Below are 6,000 nucleotides of genomic sequence, written 5' to 3' on the forward strand. Positions count from 1 at the left end.
TCAGGGAACTCCTCTGAATCTGACTGGGAAGCTTTTCCTTTTTCTAACCTCTCATGTGATGGTCCAGACTGGTTCTGTTCATCTACAACAAGCATTAAAGTTTTAGAACTTTAGAAAGCACAGAAAAAACTTTTTCAAACTTTGGAAAACTTTTAGAAGTTTTTAAGAAACATTTTGGAGCTTTGTAAAAAGTTTTAGAATGGAAAAGTAAACTTTTTTTGGTTAAGTGTACATGTACCGAACTGTTTGGTATATGTTTCTCTCATGAAAAGTACAAAATGACAAAGTGGTAAAGCAGTTCCAAGTACTTATCCCACCGCTGCACCCCCAATGTGGGAGGCTGGCCTAGGCTTATAGTGGGTACCTTGTGGTATTTACACCCTGTGCCAGGTCCAATTATCCCTTATTGGTAGAATAGAGGTGTTTCTAGCAGCTTAGGCTGATAGAAGGTAGCTATGGCAAAGCAGCTTAGGCTGAACTAGGAGACATACAAAGCTCCTGCTATACCACTTATATCATATGCACAATATCATAAGAAAACACAATACTCAGATTTACTAAAAATAAAGGTACTTTATTTTTATGACAATACGCCACAAGCATCTCAGTGAGTATCCTCAGTAAGAAGGTAAGTAATATACACAAGTTATATGTACACAAACCCAAAACAGGTAAGTAAGAGTCAGAAAAGTAATGCAAACAGTGTAGAATTACAATAGGTTGCAATAGGCAAACATAGGTCTAGGGGCAACACAAACCATATACTCCAAAAGTGGAATGCGAATCACGAATGGACCCCAGACCTATGGGAGCTTGTAGAGGGTCGCTGGGACTGTAAGAAAACAGTCAGGGTGTCCAAGATAACCACCCCAAGACCCTGAAAAGTAGGAGTAAAGTACAGCTACTACCCCAAAAGGACACAATAGTCGTGAGGACCCAGGGTATTGGGGTTCCAGGAGATCCCTATGGGCTGCAGCATTTCTTTTGCCACCCATAGGGAGCTCTGACAATTCTTACACAGGCCACCCACTGCAGCCTGAGTGAAATAACGTCCACGTTATTTCACAGCCATTTACCACTGCACTTAAGTAACTTATAAGTCACCTATATGTCTAACCTTTACCTGGTAAAGGTTAGGTGCAAAGTTACTTAGTGTGAGGGCACCCTGGCACTAGCCAAGGTGCCCCCACATTGTTCAGGGCAAATGCCCCGGACTTTGTGAGTGCGGGGACACCATTACACGCGTGCACTACACATAGGTCACTACCTATGTGTAGCTTCGCAATGGTAACTCCGAATATGGCCATGTACCATGTCTATGATCATGGAATTGCCCCCTCTTTGCCATCCTGGCATAGTTGGCACAATCCCATGATCCCAGTGGTCTGTAGCACAGACCCTGGTACTGCCAAACTGCCTTTTCAGGGGTTTCTCTGCAGCTGCTGCTGCTGCCAACCCCTCAGACAGGTTTCTGCCCTCCTGGGGTCCAGCCAGGCTTGTCCCAGGATGGCAGAACAAAGGACTTCCTCTGAGAGAGGGTGTTACACCCTCTCCCTTTGGAAAATGGTGTGAAGGCAGGGGAGGAGTAGCCTCCCCCAGCCTCTGGAAATGCTTTCATGGGCACAGATGGTGCCCATTTCTGCATAAGCCAGTCTACACCGGTTCAGGGACCCCTTAGCCCTGCTCTGGCGCGAAACTGGACAAAGGAAAGGGGAGTGACCACTCCCCTGACCTGCACCTCCCCTGGGAGGTGTCCAGAGCTCCTCAAGTGTGCTCCAGACCTCTGCCATCTTGGAAACAGAGGTGCTGCTGGCACACTGGACTGCTGTTAGTGGCCAGGGCCAGCAGGTGATGTCAGAGACTCCTTCTGATAGGCTCCTTCAGGTGTTGCTAGCCTATCCTCTCTCCTAAGTAGCCAAACCCTCTTTTCTGGCTCTTTAGGGTCTCTGCTTTGGGGATTTCCTTAGATAACGAATGCAAGAGCTCATCAGAGTTCCTCTGCATCTCCCTCTTCACCTTCTGCCAAGGAATCGACTGCTGACCGCGCTGGAAGCCTGCAAACCTGCAACAAAGTAGAAAAGACGACTACTGCAACTCTGTAACGCTGATCCTGCCGCCTTCTCGACTGTTTTCCTGGTGGTGCATTCTGTGGGGGTAGTCTGCCTCCTCTCTGCACTAGAAGCTCCGAAGAAATCTCCCGTGGGTCGACGGAATCTTCCCCCTGTTACCGCAGGCACCAAAGAACTGCATCACCGGTCCCCTGAGTCTCCTCTCAGCACGACGAGCGAGATCCCTTGAATCCAGCAACTGTGTCCAAGTGACTCCCACAGTCCAGTGACTCTTCAGTCCAAGTTTGGTGGAGGTAAGTCCTTGCCTCCCCACGCCAGACTGCATTGCTGGGAACCATGACTTTTGCAGCTACTCCGGCCTCTGTGCACTTCCTGCGGAAATCCTTTGTGCACAGCCAAGCCTGGGTCCACGGCACTCTAACCTGCATTGCACGACTTTCTAAGTTGGTCTCCAGCGACGTGGGACTCCTTTGTGCAACTTCAGGTGAGCACTGTTTCACTCTTCTTCGAAGTACCTGTTCCAGCACTTCTGCGGGTGCTGCCTGCTTCTGAGAGGGCTCATTGTCTTGCTCGATGCCCCCTTTGTCCCCAGACGCAATTGGCCACATCCTGGTTCCTCCTGGGCCACAGCAGCATCCAAAAACGCTAACCGCATGACTTGCAGCTAGCAAGGCTTGTTGGCGGTCTTTCAGCGGAAAAACACTTCTGCTCGACTCTCCACGGCGTGAGGGATCCATCCTCCAAAGGGGAAGTCTCTAGCCCTTGTCGTTCCTGCAGAATCCTTGGCTTCTACTGTCCAGTAGCAGCTTCTTTGCACCCACAGCTGGCATTTCCTGGGCATCTGCCCATCTCCGACTTGCTTGTGACTTTTGGACTTGGTCCCCTTGTTCCACAGGTACCCTCGACTGGAAAACCATTGTTCTTGCATTGCTGGTTTGTGTCTTTCCTGCAGAATTCCCCTATCACGACTTCTATGTCCTTTGGGGAACTTTAGTGCACTTTGCACTCACTTTTCAGGGTCTTGGGGTGGGCTATTTTTCTAACCCTTACTATTTTCTAATAGTCCCAGCGACCCTCTACAAGGTCACATAGGTTTGGGGTCCATTCGTGGTTCGCATTCCACTTTTGGAGTATATGGTTTGTGTTGTCCCTATCCCTAAGTGTCCCCATTGCATCCTATTGTAACTATACATTGTTTGCACTGTTTTCTAAGACTATACTGCATATTTTTGGTATTGTGTACATATATCTTGTGTATATTTGCTATCCTCATACTGAGGGTACACTCTGAGATACTTTGGCATATTGTCATAAAAATAAAGTACCTTTATTTTTAGTATATCTGTGTATTGTGTTTTCTTATGATATTGTGCAAGTGACACTAGTGGTACTGTAGGAGCTTCACTCGTCTCCTAGTTCAGCCTTAGCTGCTCTGCTAAGCTACCATTATCTATCAGCCTATGCTGCTAGACACCCTATACACTAATAAGGGATAACTGGGCCTGGTGCAAGGTGCAAGTACCCCTTGGTACTCACTACAAGCCAGTCCAGCCTCCTACATTGGTTGTGCAGCGGTGGGATAAGTGCTTTGAGACTACTTACCACTCTTGTCATTGTACTTTTCATAAGAGAAAAATATACAAAACAAGTTCAGTGTGTGTACACATAACTAAAAAGTTTTAGCATTTCCTCTTTTCACTCTTTTCTAAGTGCTGAAAAGTACTTCTAAACTTTCTAAAAGTTCTCAAAAAGTTTAAAAAGTTTTTTCTGTCTTTCCAAAAGTTCTGAAAAACTTTTTCTTCACTTTTTCTGTCACTTAAACTCTTTCTAAAATGTCTGGCACAGGCCAAAATGTTGATCTGTCCAAACTTGCATATGACCACCTTAGCTGGAAAGGAGCAAGGAGTCTCTGTGTAGAAAGAGGTTTGAGTGTAGGGAAGAATCCTTCTTTGGAATTGTTGCTTAACATGCTTAGAGAACAAGATAAGGCCAAAAGGGCCCCATCTGTTGAAAAAGTAGCTAATGGTTCCCAATCTGATCCAGGGACTCCCCAAGGAAAAGTTTCAGGAAAGAAACTTCCTAGCCTGCCCATTACTAGACAGTCTAGCATAGATGGTAATGATGTAGAGTCACACCATACAGATAGTGTTGTCTCACATCATAGCAAGAGTATTCCTTCTCACCACAGTAGAAGTGATGTTTCTGTTAACCAAGCTGTTAGGGTGCCTTCTGTAAGGGACAGGTCTCCTTCTGTCCATTCACACCATACTTCTGTTTCAAGGCATGTCCCTCCCACCCACCCTGATGACAGAATGTTAGAAAGGGAGCTCAATAGATTGAGAGTGGAACAAACCAGACTGAAGCTCAAGAAGCAACAGCTGGATTTGGATAGACAGACCTTAGAAGTAGAGAAGGAAAGACAGAAATTGGGTTTAGAAACCCATGGTGGCAGCAGCAGTATTCTCCATAGTCATCCTGCAAAAGAGCATGATTCCAGGAATCTGCACAAGATAGTTCCCCCTTATAAGGAGGGGGATGACATTAACAAGTGGTTTGCTGCACTTGAGAGGGCCTGTGCTGTACAGGATGTCCCTCAAAGGCAGTGGGCTGCTATCCTATGGCTATCGTTTAGTGGAAAAGGTAGGGATAGGCTCCTTACTGTGAAAGAAAATGAAGCCAATGATTACAATGTCCTTAAGAATGCACTCCTGGATGGTTATGGCTTAACCACTGAACAGTACAGGATAAAGTTCAGAGAGACCAAAAAGGAGTCTTCACAAGACTGGGTTGATTTCATTGACCATTCAGTGAAGGCCTTGGAGGGGTGGTTACATGGCAGTAAAGTTACTGATTATGGCAGCCTGTATAACTTGATCCTGAGAGAGCATATTCTTAATAATTGTGTGTCTGATTTGTTGCACCAGTACTTGGTGGACTCTGATCTGACCTCTCTCCAAGAATTGGGAAAGAAGGCAGACAAATGGGTCAGAACAAGGGTGAACAGAAAAGTTCATACAGGGGGTGACAAAGATGGCACTAAGAAGAAGGATGGTAAGTCTTCTGACAAGGGTGGGGACAAATCTAAAAATGAGTCTTCATCAGGTCCACAAAAACACTCTGGTGGGGGTGGTGGGCCCAAATCCTCTTCCAATCAAAACAAAGAAAAAAAAACATGGTGCTATTTATGTAAAATAAAAGGCCATTGGACAACAGATCCCAGTTGTCCAAAGAAAAGCACCAAGCCTCCTACCACTACAACCCCTACTGCTACACCTAGTGTCCCTACTAATAGCAGTGGTGGTGGGAGCAAACCTACTAATAGCCAATCTAAGGGAGTAGCTGGGCTCACCTTTGGTAACTTAGTTGGGGTTGGTCTGATTAGGGAGACCACAGAAGATGTGTTAGTCTCTGAGGGGGCTATTGATTTAGCCACCTTGGTTGCTTGTCCCCTTAACATGGATAAGTACAAGCAACTACCCCTAATAAATGGTGTTGAGGTTCAGGCCTACAGGGACACAGGTGCCAGTGTCACAATGGTGATAGAGAAACTGGTCCACCCTGAACAACACCTACTTGGTCACCAGTACCAAGTAATCAATGCTCACAACAACACCCTTAGCCACCCCATGGCTGTTGTAAATCTCAACTGGGGGGCGGGGGGGTTACTGGCCCAAAGAAAGTTGTGGTTGCCTCAGATTTACCTGTAGACTGTCTATTAGGGAATGATTTAGAGACATCAGCTTGGGCAGAAGTGGAGTTGGAGGCTCATGCAGCAATGCTGGGCATTCCAGGGCATATTTTTGCTTTGACAAGGGCTCAGGCCAAAAAGCAAAAAGGACAGGGAAGCTTGGATCCTGGAACAATGGACCAAGTGCTCCCTAAAGCTAGGGCTAGTAGAAGTAAAGCACTACCTACTATCCCTCCCTCTACA

Source organism: Pleurodeles waltl, chromosome 6 (assembly GCF_031143425.1).
Source record: "Pleurodeles waltl isolate 20211129_DDA chromosome 6, aPleWal1.hap1.20221129, whole genome shotgun sequence".
Classification (NCBI taxonomy): domain Eukaryota; kingdom Metazoa; phylum Chordata; class Amphibia; order Caudata; family Salamandridae; genus Pleurodeles; species Pleurodeles waltl.